General features: G+C 39.5%; 1 protein-coding gene across 1 annotated transcript in view; it reads left to right on the forward strand.

Moving 5' to 3' along the window:
• VTA1 (vesicle trafficking 1) overlaps nt 1–18,400 on the forward strand; it is a 52,380-nt gene that overhangs the window by 408 nt on the left and 33,572 nt on the right. The gene's annotated exons all lie outside the window — the stretch shown is intronic.

An 18,400-nucleotide genomic window follows, 5' to 3' on the forward strand; every position in this document is an offset into this window, starting at 1 on the left:
AAACAGACCGACCTAAGGTGTTTTTGTTTGTATTTTTTCTGTGTGTACACACACAAGCCTCTGATCTCCACCAGGGAAACCTGAAAATAACCTGGGTAGCTGAGTCATTGAATTGGAGTATTGAAGGTGGCGAGTGTCCCAAAGACAGGAGTGATGTGGACAAAAGGAATACAGACTAATTTTGTAAACATAGTAATAAGTGTAGGTTAATTAGGACAAATGCAAACCAGTTCAAAAACTCACACATGGTTAAATGGAGAGTATCTGCTACAAAACAAGCATTTTGATTTTACCATTTCCACTTCTGTGTCCAAACTGCTCTCTCCCACCAGTGAGAATTTATCGTCTTAATACTGCGATTCAGACATTTGGTAGCAATATTCTCACTTTGGTTGATTGTCAATACTTATAATCTACAGTCGATGCAAAGGAAGCACGGATTAAAATTGTTCAAACATTTTTCCTTCGCAGTGAAGAGAGTGTTCTAGTAGTGTTATGTCAATTTTATTTTATATTCCATACTCCAACTGTATTGCAAATAAGTAACCTGGAAACTGTAAATCTTTTGAAAAGGATTTTTAGAGTTAAGCTCCACATAAGGTGTTCTCTGTTGTCAATGTTACTAAAGTTAGCTAAAATCTGATCTTCTGTCACCCTGCTGTACTCCAGGTGTACCCATTTTCATTTCTCACATATGCAAGGCCCTTTCAGATCTCCATGTTCTTCACCTGGGAACATCTACCTTTTTTTCTCCACTTGGCAAATTTCAAATGATTAAAAATCTAACCCAATGTCACCTATTCTGTAGTCAGTAAGTTGAATAGACTTTGCCTCATTTTGTTCAAATCTTACAATATTATTTGTTGTACTTGTTATTCAGTTCCTCAAGCAAGAACCATTAATCACTCATTCAGCGTGTATTTATTGAGCTTGTGCCTGTGTCAAATATTACCAGGCACTGTGGCTACGTACCCCACATTCATGGAGTTTACATGCAATGGGATGGAGAGATTAAACAATATGATGAGTATATTATGTAGACGTTTAGAGGTTATGGAGAAAAATAAAGCAGGGGAAGAGAATAGGAGTACCAGGAGCAAGATGGTAGGGAGTGCAGAAGAAATTTCACTTCCAAAGTGGTCTGTTAACTGCTTCAGTGAGTTCATATCTGAGCAAAGACTTGAATGAAAAACAGGCTTTGCTTCATCTGGCAAACAGTATTCTCTTTTCTCCATAGAGGGAATAACATGTACAAAAGTCCTGAGGGAGGGCTGTTGAAGGAGGATCAGGAAGCCATTGTAACTGGAGTGGTTAGAGTAAGGAGAAAAATGATGTGATGTGGACAAAGAGGTAATCGCTTACAACAATGAAATAGGAGCTATTGTTCATGTCTAAAACTAATCCCTATTCATGGGCACTGTATTATATGCCTTTGTGACTACCCAGGGACCCTTTATTTCCTGTGTCATTATCCTCTCCCTCTCGCCATTTCTTTCTAAACTTACCCAGTTTCCTTCATTTAAAAAATAAAAGAAATTCTTACTATGACATTCCCCTAAAGTTGCTGTCCTGTGTGCCCAACCTTAAAGATTAGCTTGAAATAACTGCCTGTAGTGGTTTTTACAACCTTATCCCATAGAATCTTTTCAGCCCATTGAAATCTGGTTTTCATGCCCATTATTTCACTGAAACTGCTCTCAGCAGGGTCATGAACAAACGTTTTTATTGCTAAATCCAACTTAAAAATACTTTTTAGTGAAACATATGCATATTAAAGAACATATAGTAGGTGTATACAATTTAAGGAATAATAAACTGAACTTTAATGTACCCACCATGTTTGATGTTATTCGACTTTTAAATTTTTGACAATCTGGTGGACATGAAATGGTGTGTCATTGGAGCAAAATTTGCAATTCATTGAATTTTAATGAGATTGAGCATCTTTTCATATGTTAATTAATCATTTGTGATTTCCTATTGAAATATTTATTGCTTTTGACCATTCTATTTCACCATATGTCTAAATAATCTAGATACTTTTCTTTGTTGTATGCATTGCATATGTCTTCTCTGAGTTCATAGGTTGATTTTTCATTCTATAAGTCCTTTGATGTTCAAAAGTTCTTAATTTTAAAATATAGCATTTACCACGCTCTTCCCTATGATTTGTATTATGATTTTCTAGTCCTTAGTTTCCTTTTGTGTAAGTAGTACCTTGTTTGGGACTTTGGCATATTATTCTTTATCTATTTTCTCTATTTTGTACTGAAATTTTGATTAGAATGTGTTGCACTTTCCTTCTTTATTTCCTTCTTAATGCTTTCAGAGTTTGCATCCCTTTGTCTCTCTGAGCTACATTTGGTGTAATTTCTTAAGGTCTGTGCTCATCTTCATATAGGTATCCTGTTGTATAACCCAGGTATTGTGTTTCTACTTTATTTTTTTATTTCTAGGTCTTCTGTTATCGTTTCTTTTCAAATTGACCTACCCATTTCTGTTAATCCTTTGCTACTATATTTCTTAGACATTCTTATTTCTTTAAATGTTTTAAATATATTTATATTCATATAGGCTGTCTGATAATTCCTGTAGCTACTGTATTTGTGGGTACATAACAACTTGTGCTCTAGGCATGCTAAACCAGTACTTTTCAAACTTCGGTGTGTAAATAATTCCACAGGAATCCTTTTCCCAATTCTCAACTTCCCTGTTCCTTTCCTTACAAGACTCCTTTGGCTACAGTAGCAATGCTGTATGCTGCTTTCTCTTTTTTCCACATCCTGTTCACAATTGCCATTCTCCTAGTTTAAAGAAGAAAGACATACTATAATGAATCATGAGTATTTTTAACCTCCAGGTTCCAGAAAAAAGAAAAATTTAAATTACTAGTATTAGTGAAACCTCCATTAATTAAGGTATTAGGTAGAGCTTCCTGTCTTTCTCTGTGTCATGTGGAAGAAAATCAGTCAGAGTAAAGAATAAGCTTTTATTCAAAATTCTGGCATGAGAAGATGTCAAAGGAGCCATCTAATTTGGGGAAAAAAGGTGCTATCCTATCTAATAAAAAGAGTAATATGCAAATTGACTGTACCTCCGCTGCACCAAAAGCCACACCCACCAGCCAATTGGGAGTGAGTATGCAAATTAACACAACCAAGATGGCTGCGACCACAGAGAGAGCAGGAGGCTTGGGTTACCCTGGCAATGGAGGAAGCCAAGCTTTCTGCCTGCCCTGGCCTGCCTTGGTCTCCGCTTAAGGCTACAAAGTTTCAATTATAGAAGATAAATAAATCCCAACAAAAATGGCGGCAGCCACGGAGCTGGAGAGAGCAGGAGGCTTGAGTTGCCCACGGCGATGGAGGAAGCCAAGCTCCTGCAGCCCTGGCCTGCCTTGGCCTCCGCTTACGGCTACAAAGTTTCAATTATAGAAGACTAGAGGCCCAGTGCATGAAATTTGTGCACGGGGGGGGGGGTGTGTCCCTCAGCCCAGCCTGCACCCTCTCCAATCTCGGACCCCTTGGGGGATATCCGACTGCCCGTATAGGCCTGGGATCGGGCCTAAATGGGCAGTCGGACATCTCTCTCACAATCCAGGACTGCTGGCTCCCAACTGCTCGCCTGCCTGCCTTCCTGATTGCCCCTAACCACTTCTGCCTGCCAGCCTGATCACCCCCTAACCATTCCCCTGCCAGCCTGATTGATGCCTAAGTGCTCCCCTGCCAGCCTGATTGCCCCTAACTGCCCTCCCCTGCCGGCCTGGTCACCCCTAACTGCCCTCCCCTGCAGGCCTGGTCCCCTCAACTGCTCTGCCCTGCAGGCCTGGGCCCCCCCAGACTGCCCTTCCCTGCAGGCCCGGTTGCCCCCAACTTTCCTCCTCTGCTGGCCTGGTGACCCCTAACTGCCCTCCCCTGCAGGCTTGATCACCCCCAACTGCCCTCCCTTGCAGGCCTGGTCCCCCCCCAACTGATCTCTCCTCCTGGCCTGATCACCCATAACTGCCCTCCCTTGCAGACCTGGTCCCTCCCAACTGCCCTCACCTGCTGGCAGCCATCTTGTGTCCACATGGGGGCAGCCATCTTTGACCACATGGGGCAGCCATCTTGTGTGTTGGAGTGACAGTCAGATTTCATATTACTCTTTTATTAGATAGGATAAATAAATCCCAACAAAAATGCGGCAGCCACGGAGCTGGGGAAAGCAGGAGGCTTGAGTTGCCCCCGGCGATGGAGGAAGCCAAGTTTTCACAGCCCTGGCCTGCCTTGGCTTCCGCTTAAGGCTACAAAGTTTCAATTATAGAAGATAAATAAATCCCAGATATCAGGGCCTCCACTTGGGTTTCTGGGGGCGTGGCCAGCCTGCAAACCACCACAGGCCCCTCACCCAGGCCGCCCCATGCCCCAAGGGAACCCTTACCCTGATCCAGGACACCCTTCAGGGCAAACCAGCCCGCCCCCACCCGTGCACCAGGCCTCTATCCTATCTAATCCTCATATCTAATAAAAGAATAATATGCAAATGACCATCACTCCAACACACAAGATGGCTTCCCCCATGTGGTCAAAGATGACTGACCCCATGTGGACACAAGATGGCCGCCACAAGATGGCCAGCAGGGGAGGGCAGTTGAGAGGTACCTGGCCTGCAAGGGAGAGCAGTTGAGGGTGATCAAGCCTGCAGGGGAGGGCAGTTAGGGTTGACCAGGCTGGCAGAGGAGGGAAGTTGGGAGCAACCGGGCCTACAGGGAAGGGCAGTTGGGGGGGACCCAGGCCTGCAGGGGAGAGCAGTTGGGGGGGACCAGGCTTGCAGGGGAGGGCAGTTAGGGGTGACCAGGCCGGCAGGGGAGGGCAGTTAGGGTCAAACAAGCTAGCAGGGGAGCACTTAGGCATCAATCAGGCTGTCAGGGGAGTGGTTAGGGGGTGATCAGGCTGGCAGGCAGAAGCCGTCAGGGACAATCAGGAATGCAGGCAGGTGAAGGTGAGCAGTTGGGAGCCAGCAGTCCTGGATTGTGAGAGGGATGTCCGACTGCCCGTTTAGGCAGTTGGGGGGGGGGCCCAGGCCTGCAGGGGAGAGCAGGGATTGTGAGAGGGATGTCCGATTGCCCCTTTAGGCCCCATCCCGCTAGGATCGGGCCTAAAGGGGCAATCGGACATCCCTCGAGGGGTCCCAGATTGGAGAGGGTGCAGGCTGGGCTGAGGACACACTCCCCCCGTACATGAATTTCATGCACTGGGCCTCTAGTGTTTTATAAAGGAAATGGGGAAGTCACCTGAAATTTGTCAAGATGAATCTCAGAAGATGGGGGAATTGTTCTTAGAGATTAGCAGCTTTTGTTTGATCATTTTGGATTTTATCCAGAGGGGTGAGGAGGGACAGTTTGGGACCAAGGTCCTATGCAACAGGGGTGGGGACAAAGTCATGGAAGGACCACACTGGAAAGTTCACTTATACACATATCTGTTCAGGCAAAAAAAAAAAGAATACAAACAAACAAAAAAATTAGCCTGTATTGCAGTGTGTTGAATTCCCAAAATGGTAAAGAATTTTTATGAAATGACCTTATCTTTTCATTCTCTCTTCATTATTAAAGAATGTCATTCCTGAGATAAGGGAGAAAAGGGGCAAAAGAGAAATGTTTAAGGGGCCATTGCCTTTTTCATCCAAGTGACAAGCTCATCTAGGGGTTTGTGGCTTATCAAAATTTTAGAGTTGGAATTCAGATGGCATGAAGCATATGGGGACATAGGTTAACATATTTATTCAAATTGGAAAATTAAGTCGTATTTTTCTGCAAAAGTAAACCTCATTGGCTTATTGGTTTGGCACTAGCATCAGATTTTGTCTTTTATGTAATAAGGTAGACATTCTCCTTAAACTAAATAGCTATATCTTCAACTCTGGGATGTTCTGCTTTTTTTCAGAAATACATTTAAAACAAGTGATAAGCTAACTTATTTATTTGCCAGAGGATGTTGAAATAAATGGTATTTCAGTTTTCACAATCCTGTGTCTGTCTAGGATAAACAAGAAGCCTCTGACTGAAAAAAAAAAAAAAAAAAAAAAAGATGAATCTTTGTAAGATCTTTTTTTATATGCTTCCTGGGAATTGAGAAAATGAATAACTTTACTGATGGGGTGATAAATTCTTTTCTAGTATTAAAACAAATTTTGAGGGAGACTTAATTGAAATGTCAGCCAAGAGATTATTAAAAATAATACTTGATGATAGGTGATTACAAGGTTTTTAGTCCATACTCAGAAGGAATTGAAAGAATTCAGTGGGTTGCTATGACAAAACTTTCACACTCATCTGCTGCTTTATGTGAATGAATTTTATTGGCATGTTACATTCATAAAAATGAAAGTGGAAACAGAACCAATACTCTAATATGGTTCATTATGACAAATTATATTGATTCATAGATAATGCAGTTTAACTCATTATAAGATGCATTTCTTTTGTTTGTTTGTTTGTTTGTTTTTTGTTAATTCTCACCCAAGGATATTTTTCCATTGATTTTTAGGAAGAGTAGAAGAGAGGGATGTAGAGAGAGAAACATCAATGTGAGAGAAACACATCAATTGGTTGCCTCCTGCATGAGCCCTGACCAGGGCCTGGGCCGGGGAGGAGCCTGCAACCAAGGTATGAGCCCTTGACTGGAATCGAACCTGGGATTCTTTGGTCCGCAGGATGATGCTCTATCCACTGAACCACATTGGCTAGGGCATAAGATGCATTTCTAATAAAATTTAGCTTTTAAATATAACTAGAGGCCCAGTGCACAAAATTTGTGCATGGGAGGGGGGGATCCATCAGCCTGGCCTGCACCCTCTCCAATCCGGGACCCTCTTGGGGGATGTCCAACTGCCTGTGGGATCGGGCCTAAACTGGAAGTCGGACATCCCTGTCACAATCCGGGACTGCTGGCTCCTAACCACTCGCCTGCCTGCCTGCCTGATCGCCCCTAACTGCCTCTGCCTGCTGGCCTGATTGCCCCCAAACTGCTCCCTCCTGCCAGCCTGATCGCCCCTTAACTGCCCTCCCCCCGCTGGCCTGATCACCCCCAACGGCCCTCCCCTGCCAGTCTGATCGCCACCAACTGCCCTCCCCTGCCGGCCTGATCACCCCCAACTTCCCTCCCCTGCCGGCCTGATTGCACCTAACTGCCTCTGCCTCAGCCCCTGCCACCGTGGCTTTGTCCGGAAGGACATCCGGAAGATGTCCAGCCTAATTAGCATATTACCCTTTTATTAGTATAGATCATTGGTCGGCAAACTGCGGCTCATGAGCCACATGAGGCTCTTTGGCCCCTTGAGTTTTTAGCAAAGGCCAACTTAGGAGGACCCTAATTAAGTTAATAACAATGGACCTACCTATATAGTTTAAGTTTAAAAAATTTGGCTCCCAAAAGAAATTTCAATCATTGTACTGTTGATATTTGGCTCTGTTGACTAATGAGTTTGCCGACCACTGGTATAGATGATTATTTAGATATATAAAATTAATGTTTGATCAATTGCACATTTTAATATAAAAACTAAATTCCAAAATGAAAATTTTAACACCTAGCACCTTATCTCACAGGAAATTTTGATTAATTTAAATTTTAGCTTTTATACACTTTGCAGAGAAGTATGATAAGCAGGTTAGGAATTGTGAGCATATAAATATATACATATATTTTTTTAATTGTGTTTAATTAATTTATTTATTTTTGAAGGGAGAGAGAGAGAAACATCAGTGTGAAAGCTGAATATGGATCTGTTGCCTCCTGCAGGTCTTTTACTGGGGATCGAACCCAAAACCAGGGCATGTGCCCTGACCAGGGCATGTGCCCTGAATTGAACCAGCAACCTTTTGCTTCATGGGAAGACACTCAATTGGCCAGGGCCATAAATATTTTTTTATAATAAAATTTTATAGGATAAGTAAATGGAAAGATGAGTTAAAATGAAATACAACAGTGTATTATATGTGACTTAAAAAAGAGCTTTTTGTGTTTTAAAATAGATTGTGATAGATACCAATTTGCTATATTTTCAGATGAAAGTATAATTTTTAGATTTCAATATTTAGTGTACACTGAGTGGCCAGATTATTATGATCTCTGAGCACATAATAATCTGGCCACTCAGTGTATATCCTATATAATAAAAGGCTAATATGCAAATTGTCCCCTCAACCAGAAGTTCAACCAGCAGGCAGGCTGGCCAACTGCCCATGTCTCCTCCCCCTGGCCAGGCTGGCCGGACCCCACCCATGCACGAATTCAAGCAACAGGCCTCTAATATATAATACACACACACACACACACACACACACACACACACACACAGTGGCCAGATTATTATGTGTTCAGAAATCATCATAATCTGGCCACTCAATGTAGTATAGTAGCTACATTTTTTATGCCTATTTAAACATCTGATAAAAATGGTAGATGTTTACTTTAAAATGTGTAAAAGGATACTTTACTATGGTCTTAGAGCAAACAAAAATAATGAAGGACAGGTTTGAGCTCTATATACCTCTCTTTTTCTTTTTTTAATGAAGCCAGAAAAATTTTGAGTCCCCATTAAACATGGACACTATATTATAAATATTTTTATTCTGTCAGGTTTGCTGTTGTAGATAAAACTAAACCCAAAAATATTTCTTTTAAATTTGCTTAATTAACTAAACATATGAAGTTTCAAGTTTGGTTTGTAAAAGTTTCCTCTAGGGGGTGACGTTGTACAAGGCTTTCCATGACCTTGTATAAATGTTCTTTAAGAGCCATTTATTTATAATTTCTAAATCTGTAAGATTAATCAGAACCCAGAGTCCTGTTATCTAAATACTTATTTTTTTTATTAGCCAACTAAGGATTCTTTACTATAGCAATAACAGGTTAATAATTTACAAAAAATACTCAGAAAGTTGGACCATTGATTTATCCGCTAGTATTTCATTCTTTTAGCTTATATTTGTTTTCGCAAACATATACAAGCATGAATTTTATTTTGTAAAAATAGTCATTTTAATAGTTACTCCTTTTTGAGTAAAGTAAATCATGTCATCATTAGGTTCTTTTAACCTGTCCCTAAGATTGAAGGGACAGGGTCAGTGGAACTAAGTAACTTGTCCTTACCTATCCTTTTCTTTTGGTACTCATGCAGTTTTGGTAAGATTTATTTTTTATGTCAGTTGTGTTTGATTGTTCACAGTGAAAGCTTACATACTCTTGAGCAGCACAGGTTTATATATAAAAGGTTCAATGTTTGATATTTTTCTGCTTTCATTCAATGTATAGTTTTTCTGTGACTTGGCAAGGTTTTTTGTTTTTAAAATGGTTTTTGTTTTTTACCTTTGTTGGTTATTATTTCTCTTTGGAAGCACTTGGATTCCATTGTACTTCCATTGTTGGATTGTTAGATATTCTTTATTTTCTTTTTAGTAGTTGCTCTAATGTTTACAATATCTTATCACAGCCTACTGTCATGTAATATACCATCTCACATATAAAGTTAAGAACTTTGTTTTCTCCTCTCCTGTTCTTTGGTTTTGGTTGACATAATTTTTATTTATACATATGCCACAAAACCTAAAAGACGCTTATTTTTTAAACTTGTTTTAAAGAAATGTATAAAATGAGATAATTTTTTAAAATATTTTTTCCATAATTACCATTTTCAGCTCTCTTCATTGTTTTGCATAGACCCAAGTTTTAAATCTGGTTGTCATTTTCTTTTGTTTGGAAGAGCTTTATATATATATATATATACTAGAGGCCCAGTGCATGACATTCATACACTGGTGGGAGGGGTCCCTCAGCCCGGCCTGCACCCTCTGGCAAGTGGACATCCCCCGAGGGGTCCTTAGCACTGCTGTGGAGGCGGCAGAGTCTCCTGCCACCACTGCTGTGCTAGCCAGCCATGAGCCCAGCTTCTGGCTGAGCGGCGCTCCCCATCACCAGGGGGCAGCTCCTGCATTGAGCGTCTGCCCCCTGTTGGTCAGTGCATGCCATAGCTAACAGTCATTCCACTGTTCGGTCTTTTTGCATATTAGGGTTTTATTATATAGGATATCTATATATATATACACTAGAGGCCCGGTGCATGAAATTCATGCACGGCGGGGGGGGTCTCTCAGCCCAGCCTGCCCCCTCTCACAGTCCAGGAGTCCTCAGGGGATGTCCTACCATGGGGAGCGGGCCTAAGCCACAGTCTGGCCTCCCTCTGCAGGAGGCGACCGGGACGATCAGGGGAAGGTGCCATCCCCATTACCCCGCTGCTGCTGCCACTGCCAGACACCACAGCAGCCAACACGGACTCCAGTCCCTTCACCATGAAAAAATGACGACTTTCTTTAGGCATTTTCAAGATGTCTCTTTCATAGGATATAACATTTCTTTCTTCCTTCCTTCCTTCCTTGCTTCCTTCCTTCCTTCCTTTCTTCTTTTTTTATCCTCACCTGAGGATATTCTCCCATTGATTTTTAGAGAGTGTGGAAGAGAGAGGGAAAGACAGAAAGAAACATCAATGTGAGAGGGACACTTTGATTGGTTCCTTTTTGCATGAGCCCTGACCTGGGCCCTGGCCAGGGAGGAGCCTGCAACCTAGGAACATGCCCTTGATCAGAATTGAACCCAGACCCTGCAGTCCACAGGCTGAGGCTCTATCCACTGAGCCAAACCGGCTAGGGCAGGATATGACATTTCTTAGCCCCTCCAGCAGTGAACCTTCATTTTTTACTCCAGGAGTGAGGTGGAAAAACTCTAGATTACCTTCTTGGATTCTTATTACCCAAGTTACCAAGAACACTGAGAGTGGCGTACAGGGAGCTTAGCCAATGAGCGGTCAGAAAAGGTGTTTTCTCTGCAGCTCACATGCAGAGGTGGGACTGCTGGTGCTCCGCGGTGTGTCTGCTCCGGGCCTGCTCCAGCATGGTGGCTGGAGCGGGACCCCTGTGTGTGTGTCTGCTCCAGGCCTGCGCCATCTGTGGCTTGCCTCACTGTGCACACAGTCAACTCCCGCCCATCTGCACGTGCAGCCTCCTCCTGAGCCGGTCGTGACTGTTACAGTGTCCTGGCTAATTTGCATATTACCTCTTTTTATATATATATATATATATGTGTGTGTGTATATATATATATATATATATATATATATATATATATACACACACACACACACACTTTTTTTTTTTTATTATTGATTTCAGAGAGGGAGAGAGAAACATCAATGATGAGAGAGAACCAGTGATTGACTGCTTCCTGCACACCCCACACCGGGGACTGAGCCCACAACTCTGACATGTACCCTGACCAGGAATTGAACCATGACCTCCTGGTTCACGGGTCAATGGTAAACCACTGAGCCACACCAACTGGGCAAGAGCTTTATAATATCGTATGAGGCTTGCTGACAATGAATTCTGTTCTGTTGTGTGAAATAAACTTTTATTTCATTTTTATTTTTTAAAGATATTTTTGGTGCATAAAGATTTTATTTTGTCAATTTATTTTTTTGTTTCAGCACTTTTTTTTTTTTTGCCAAATTTTCCCACCCTTTATGGGGGGAGGGGGGATCCAGTTACACATGTATTAGAACACTTAATTTTCCCACACCTCAATGAGACTCTAGTTTTGCTTTTCTTTTGTTTTCAATCCCTTTCTCCCTGCTTTTTTTTTTTTTTGAGTAGTTTCTATTGCTGTATTCTAAAGTTCACTAATCTTTTCTTCTGTGGTGTTTAAACTTATCCAGTAAACTTTATTTCAAATGTTATATTTTTCATCTCTAGAAGTTTCATTTATATTCCTTTGTGCGTGTTCTATTTATCGCCTCACTTTATACATGGTTTCCTTTAAAATATTTTATAATTGTTTCCTAGTATTTTAATGTCATCTATTTCTGTTATTTTTTCATTGTTTGATCTCATTGGGCTGTTGACTTATTTTTCTTTATGGGTTCAAAAGTCCCTACACAAAAGGTAATACTAACCATATAGCAAATATTTACAATGTACTTATAAATAGGGTAATATATTCAGTTCTATTGGAATAAAATTTGCTTTAGACATCAATCTATACCATAATGATTCCTATTTGAGTGCCACATTTATGAACCTATTCAAGTATCACTCTTCATAATTGCTTTTGTATGATTTTTGTGCATTTTATCATGCATTTCATATTTTTATATTCCTCACGTATAAACAAGGATGTGTTAGAATGTTAATGTTTAGATTTTATGGAACTTTGAATTACACATACCTTCAGGATTAGTAAATGTTTGTCGCCAGATGCCTCACATGAAATTAAAATTGAGTTGGAAAGTATTTAATCCTCTTGCAAATATGCCTCATTACTCATCTTCAAATAATATTTATTCATTAAAATAAACACATTTCCTTGATGAAATGAATCAAATATATTTCTTTATACATGATCTTAGCTACACATTTATGCTGTTTTAGTAGGTAATTTCCATATTAGACATTAATTTTTCATCATGCTGCTGCTACAATGAGCTACTTGTCTTGAATAGAGTTCTATATGAATGTGATCCTTTTTTCCATCCCTATGGCAAAAGAGCTTTATTAATTTTCATAAGTAGATTTTAAGTTATTTTCACTTTTATTACATTTACAGAATGCATCTTGTGATACATTTTCTGTATGTAAGACTTGTAAACCATATAAGATATTTAAAAATGTAAAGGCAGCCCAATTTTTGTCCTAAATCTTTCCGATTCTGAGATGATCCTATTCTTCATTTAAAAGTGTTACTGTATAATAATGTTCTTGTAATTGCAAAGACTAAATATGCATGTAAACCAAGAAAAAAATGCATTTGGAAAAAAACAGTAAACTATATTGTCATTACATTGTATTTCAGGAATCAGCCATCTGTATTGAGGTTAACCTTTAAAGGACAAGAAGCTGGTATTTGTTGATCATGGTTTTGGTGATAGCGAAATGGGAATAATTTGATTTTTGCCTCAAAGGAGATAGACAGATAGACTGACTCCACCATTTTATTGTAAGCAATAGTAGAAGTGAAGAGTAATAAATCTGAAACTGAAAATTGTGCTTTTTACATAGGAATAAATTTCTTGTACAAGGTAGCAAGAAAATGCAGAATTAATTTTCTGCATGTCTGCTTAATGGTTAAGTTCTGAGATGACTGCCACTAAACCCAAGGTGAACCTAGGTATCAACCTCATTTCATATGATCTGGGCCATGTGCTTAATAGCCATTTATCTCCAAAGTTGGTCTACCAAGTAGCTAACTACACTCTGGATGGTAGGATTCACATAATGTTCACTACTGTGGTTAGAAAATAAGGAGAAAGACCTGGAAAATGAAACTGTCAGTACTGTATTTCATGTGAGTATAGGACTAATGTTATCATGTTCTACCATGTTGGTCAATATTGTATATAGATAACAAATACTCTCAAATTTTCTGTGTGTTTTTTTGGGTCATTTTGTTTTTAATGAGATTCACATTCTTTGAGATAGTCATTTGGGAGATTGGGAAGGCAGTTATTAAACATATTTGATAATTATGGTCTTTATAATGATGCTAATATGTCAGTGGTCTTTGCGGTTTGCATGTAGATATAGAGGGAAAATATAGATGGCTTTATATATGAGCGTGCTTTTACCAGAGGGATGTAAAAAAAGATTCAGGGGTAGGAGAAGATAGGATAGTAATGTTCTAGAAAAATATAATGTAAAATCAAAGCTGGTTGTAGAAGGACATTGAAAATGAGAAGACTATCATGAAGAAGTAGGGAGACACCAGTGAACTGGAAGCCTATTGTAAGATGCATAGTTGAATGTTGGAAAAAAGGGATATTGTGTTTATTGTGAGTGCTTGATATACTGATTTTGGAAGTTTGTGATGGTAAATTAATAATGGAATGACTGGCATGTAAGAGAGAGTAGATACAATTACTGGAGGTCAAGGTCAATAAGAATTGAGAACATGGTACTGGGTAAGCATTAGAATTAGATTTGCTTTCTAATCACAGGATACCCAAAATAAAAATAAGTAAAATACAATTTATTTCCTCATTTAAAAGAAAGTTTGGTATTGGCAGTACCCAGTGCCAGTATGCAAATTCCATGAAGTCATTAGGGAATCACATTCAATTTCAAATCTAAAACCAGCACGTGGTTACCATTTCCAAGGTTGCTTGTGTCCAAGACGTCCCTAGAGTTTCAGTCATCCCATTTTTATTCCAGGCAGTAGAGAAGAGAAAAGGGAGAGGATAAGTCAGATCTTTCCCCTGATAATCATTTTCCATTTTAAGGTGACTTTACAGAAGTCTCTCCCAACAATTTCTGGTTGAATGATATTAGTCTTAGTTACATGGCCATAGTTTGCTTTGAGGAACCCTGGGAAATGTACTATTTTGGCTGGGTACATTACAACACCCTAATAATGTAGGGGTCTTGTTAGTAAGGAAGATGGGAAGAATGGATGTGTAAAGGCAATTAGCAGTCTCTACCACAAGTATTATCTGTGTGAATAGGGGTTATGATGGAAGAACAAGGAAGTCCATAGATGATTATAAGCATAACAAGATCAAGTGGAAGAGGGTAGCATGAACCCTAGACCAGCATGTTTAGAAGACATTGACAAAATACTGGAACGTAAGTAGCAGTAGGGTACAAGGAGAAAACTGGTCATACCTGCCAATCCTGACATAGGAGGAATGTAAGAGAATTAAAAATTCTGGAGAGGACTGCAGATGATTTCTTCAAGTGACATTCAGGTTTTAGTTAAAAAGAGAGAGAAGGAATCTGAGGAAATGATTATGAAGCAGTTCCAAGGGATACAGTAGAAGAAATGGGGTCTTGGGAAAGAGGCCTGGGTTAGGTTGGGGCAAGAAAATACCATTTATACTTGAGAGAAGTGAGAATGCAGTGAAACATGTTTCTTAACATTTTGGTCACCTATCCAGATGAGTTAATTTTTTTTAATATGCCTCAATTTATATTTTAACAATTTCTACTCTTAACTAAAAAAAAAAAAAAAAAGCCTTCCACTTAAAAATAAGAGTAATAACACTTAAAATTTCTTAGAAAATTTTGGTAATACAATAAGACATAGTAAGATTAAATTAGGGGAAGAAAAATTATATCAATTATAGATATTATCATATAAGGAGATGACATTTGATTTGAGATCCCAGCAAAATCAAATAGGCATGAAACATAGTAAGTTTAATTACCTATATTAAAGAAGGAACACAGATCATTAGGAAAGGAAGAGTTATTAAGTGATTTTTGAGACAAGTGCCAATAACTTGGGGGAAAATGCAAATTAAAAAGTTATATTTGAAATATTAAACCATAACAACTAGAAATATTGTACAACTGAATATCAAGTCCTTGCAAATAAAAGAACTTTCCAAGCTTCAAACTGATAGGGGAAAACAATAATAGCTTTGAATACATAAGTATTTGAAGCCTCTGTGTTTTAAAACAACATGCAAAAATTGAAAGACCATATAGTATTTGCAGCCTGTATGTTTATCTAAAGAGGTCATGATGCATTAAAAAAAAAAAAATGCAACAAAAATGCTGGAAGAAAATACCTAACAGCTTAAAAAGAAGTCTTAGGGAGTTCACTCCGTTATAAGAAAAAAAGCTGACTAAAACAGGCATAGAACTTAAAAGAAATATGACTGGTTTAAAAAGGGAAGGGCATTCAACCATGCTTTAAAAGGCCTGATGGAATGGGGGAATTGATGTTTAAAACCTAATAGGTATAAGGGAAAAAGGACCAAGACAACTTGCTAAAGAAACATGACTAGTTAAAAGAAGGAGAAAGAAAGAAAACTTGGTCACATTTGTGATTAAAGCAATGGATACTTAAACTAAAACAAATGCTTTTTCTGCATTTTAAAGTAGCATATGTCTGTGTGTTTTTTTTGTTTTGTGTTTTTGTTTTTTTTTTGTCAAAGTGACATCCAGTGCTGGATCCTGTGCAGTGAAAATGAAACACCATGTGTTTTTCACTGTGTGGCAGTGTATATCTGTACAGTACTTATGGAACTCAATTTTTTTTCTCTCTTGTTAATCCCTAGATGGATAAAACCCTTAAATTTGTTTTGTGGAAATAAATATAATAATAAATTAAACCTTAAACTCTAAACCTAAGCTTGAAAATGTAGTTCCTTCCGATAAAGTTTTTAAATGAAAAACACACAGACTATACACAGTAGTGTGTGTATATTAATACATATTTTAAAGATGATATGCTCAGGTAGACATAATTGAACTGAAAATCCTGAGATTATCAAGCGATGTTATAAACTAGTAAATAAAGCAGTGATAGACCCAGTAGACCCAGTAGGCTAGGGAAGCAAGATGGACAGTATACAGAATTGGAAACTTAATATATGATAATGAATGATAAAAATGGCATTTAAATCAGTAGGACAGAATGAGATATTCTCTTATCTATTCAGAAAATGTTTATTAAAGGCCAAGTACTAGCCTGGATGCCAGGGATACACCAGCAAACCAAATAGATTAAAATTGCGGTCATCATGAAGTTTAAATTCTAGTTGGAGTAGAGACAGGATAAATAAATAGAAGATGATTACATGCTGAGGAGTAAAATAAAACAGGGAATGAGGATAGTGTTCACAAGATTCCATTTGGGGAAAAAAGACATTATGTTCCTATTTCATACTCTATAAAGAACAGCCAGAAACCAATTTTTTTAAAAAAGCAAATAACCCAATAGAAAATTTAGTAAAAGTTTTTTTCTTTTATTTTGATAAACTAGAGGCCCGGTGCACGAAATTCATGCACGGGTAGGGTCCCTAGGCTGGCTGGCTATCAGGGCTGACCTAAGCCTTCCGGCTGCTGGCTGGGCCCTTCCTTAGTTTTGCGCTGTCCACTGGTGGTCAGCGCATGTCATAGCGAGCGATTGAACTCTCGGTCGAACTTCCAAGGGGACACTTTGCATATTAGCCTTTTATATATATAGATAGTCCTAATTCATAAAGGAGGATATTGGGCTATCCAGTAAATATCTAACACCTATTTAGTAGTCAGGAAAATGCAAAACCAAACAGTGAGATACCACTTTCAATTCACATTGACAGGAAGTTTAGCAATAACAGTTCTTTACGAGTTTGAGGGAAATGAGTGCTTTTATATATTGCAGGTAAAACTGCATGTTAGTGTAGTAACCTGTTTTGGAGAACAGTTCAAGAGTAGCTTTCAAAGTGAAAAAGGTACACATTGCTATGACCCAGGAATCCCACTTCTTGATATTTACCTCAAGGAACTTGAATGTATTCACAAGAAGGTATGATAGGGCAACATGATTTGTAATAATTAAAATCTGAGAACAACCTTAAATGTGCTTTAGTTAAAATGATGTGTCCATACTGTGGAGCACTATAGCATGAACAGAGACCTCTAAAACATATAGTTGAATGTAAGAGTAAATTACAGATGATATATGTACACACCAGTGATAACAATTGCCACTAAACTATTCACACCTCTTACCATTGGAAAAGCTATTAGTCAGAGAGGTTGTTAGCTTTACCTTTATCTCTAATGTTTTTCATTAATTCTTTTAGAGAGAATATTTTATATGTGTACATAAAAATAGTGAAAACAATTCTTTTTATTAGCCTCGGCTTAAATCACATTTCCCATCATTCCAGCCCATCTATACTAATAAAAGGGTAATATGCTAATTATACCGGATTGACTGGACATCTTCCAGATGTCCGACTTCCTTCCGGACAAAGCCACGGTGGCAGGGGCCGAGGCAGAGGCAGTTAGGGGCGATCAGGCTGGTAGGGGAGCAAGCAGTTAAGGGTGATCAGGCCCGCGTGGGGAAGCAAGCCATTTGGGGGCGAACAGGCCAGCAGGGGAGAGCAGTTAGGGGGCGATCAGGCCGGCAAGGGAGGGCAGTTAGGGAGCGATCAGGCCAGAAGGGGAGGGCAGTTAGGGGGCGATCAGGCCGGCAGGGGAGGGCAATTGGGGGCGATCAGGCCAGCAGGGGAGCAGTTAGGCAGCAATCAGGCCAGCAGGCAGAGGTGGTTAGGGGTGATCAGGCAGGCAGGCAGAGGTGGTTAGGAACAATCAGGCAGGCAGGCAGGTGAGCGGTAGGCGCCAGCAGTCCCGGATTATGAGAAGGATGTCCCGGATTGGAGAGGGTGCAGGCCAGGCTGAGGGACACCAACCCCCCACCCCGTGCATGATTTATTTCACTGGGCCTCTAGTATTGTATATTTTATCAACATCACTTATCTGACAATTGGCATATGGCTTTCTACATATGGGTTATTTTTCTGAGTACCCCAACTAACCAATTAAATTACAGGTCCCTTTGACAGCTTAGAGCCTAGTCCTTTTTTTTTTTTTTTTTAACAT

The sequence above is a fragment of the Cnephaeus nilssonii genome (genome assembly GCF_951640355.1).
Source record: "Cnephaeus nilssonii genome assembly, chromosome: 9".
NCBI lineage: Eukaryota > Metazoa > Chordata > Mammalia > Chiroptera > Vespertilionidae > Cnephaeus > Cnephaeus nilssonii.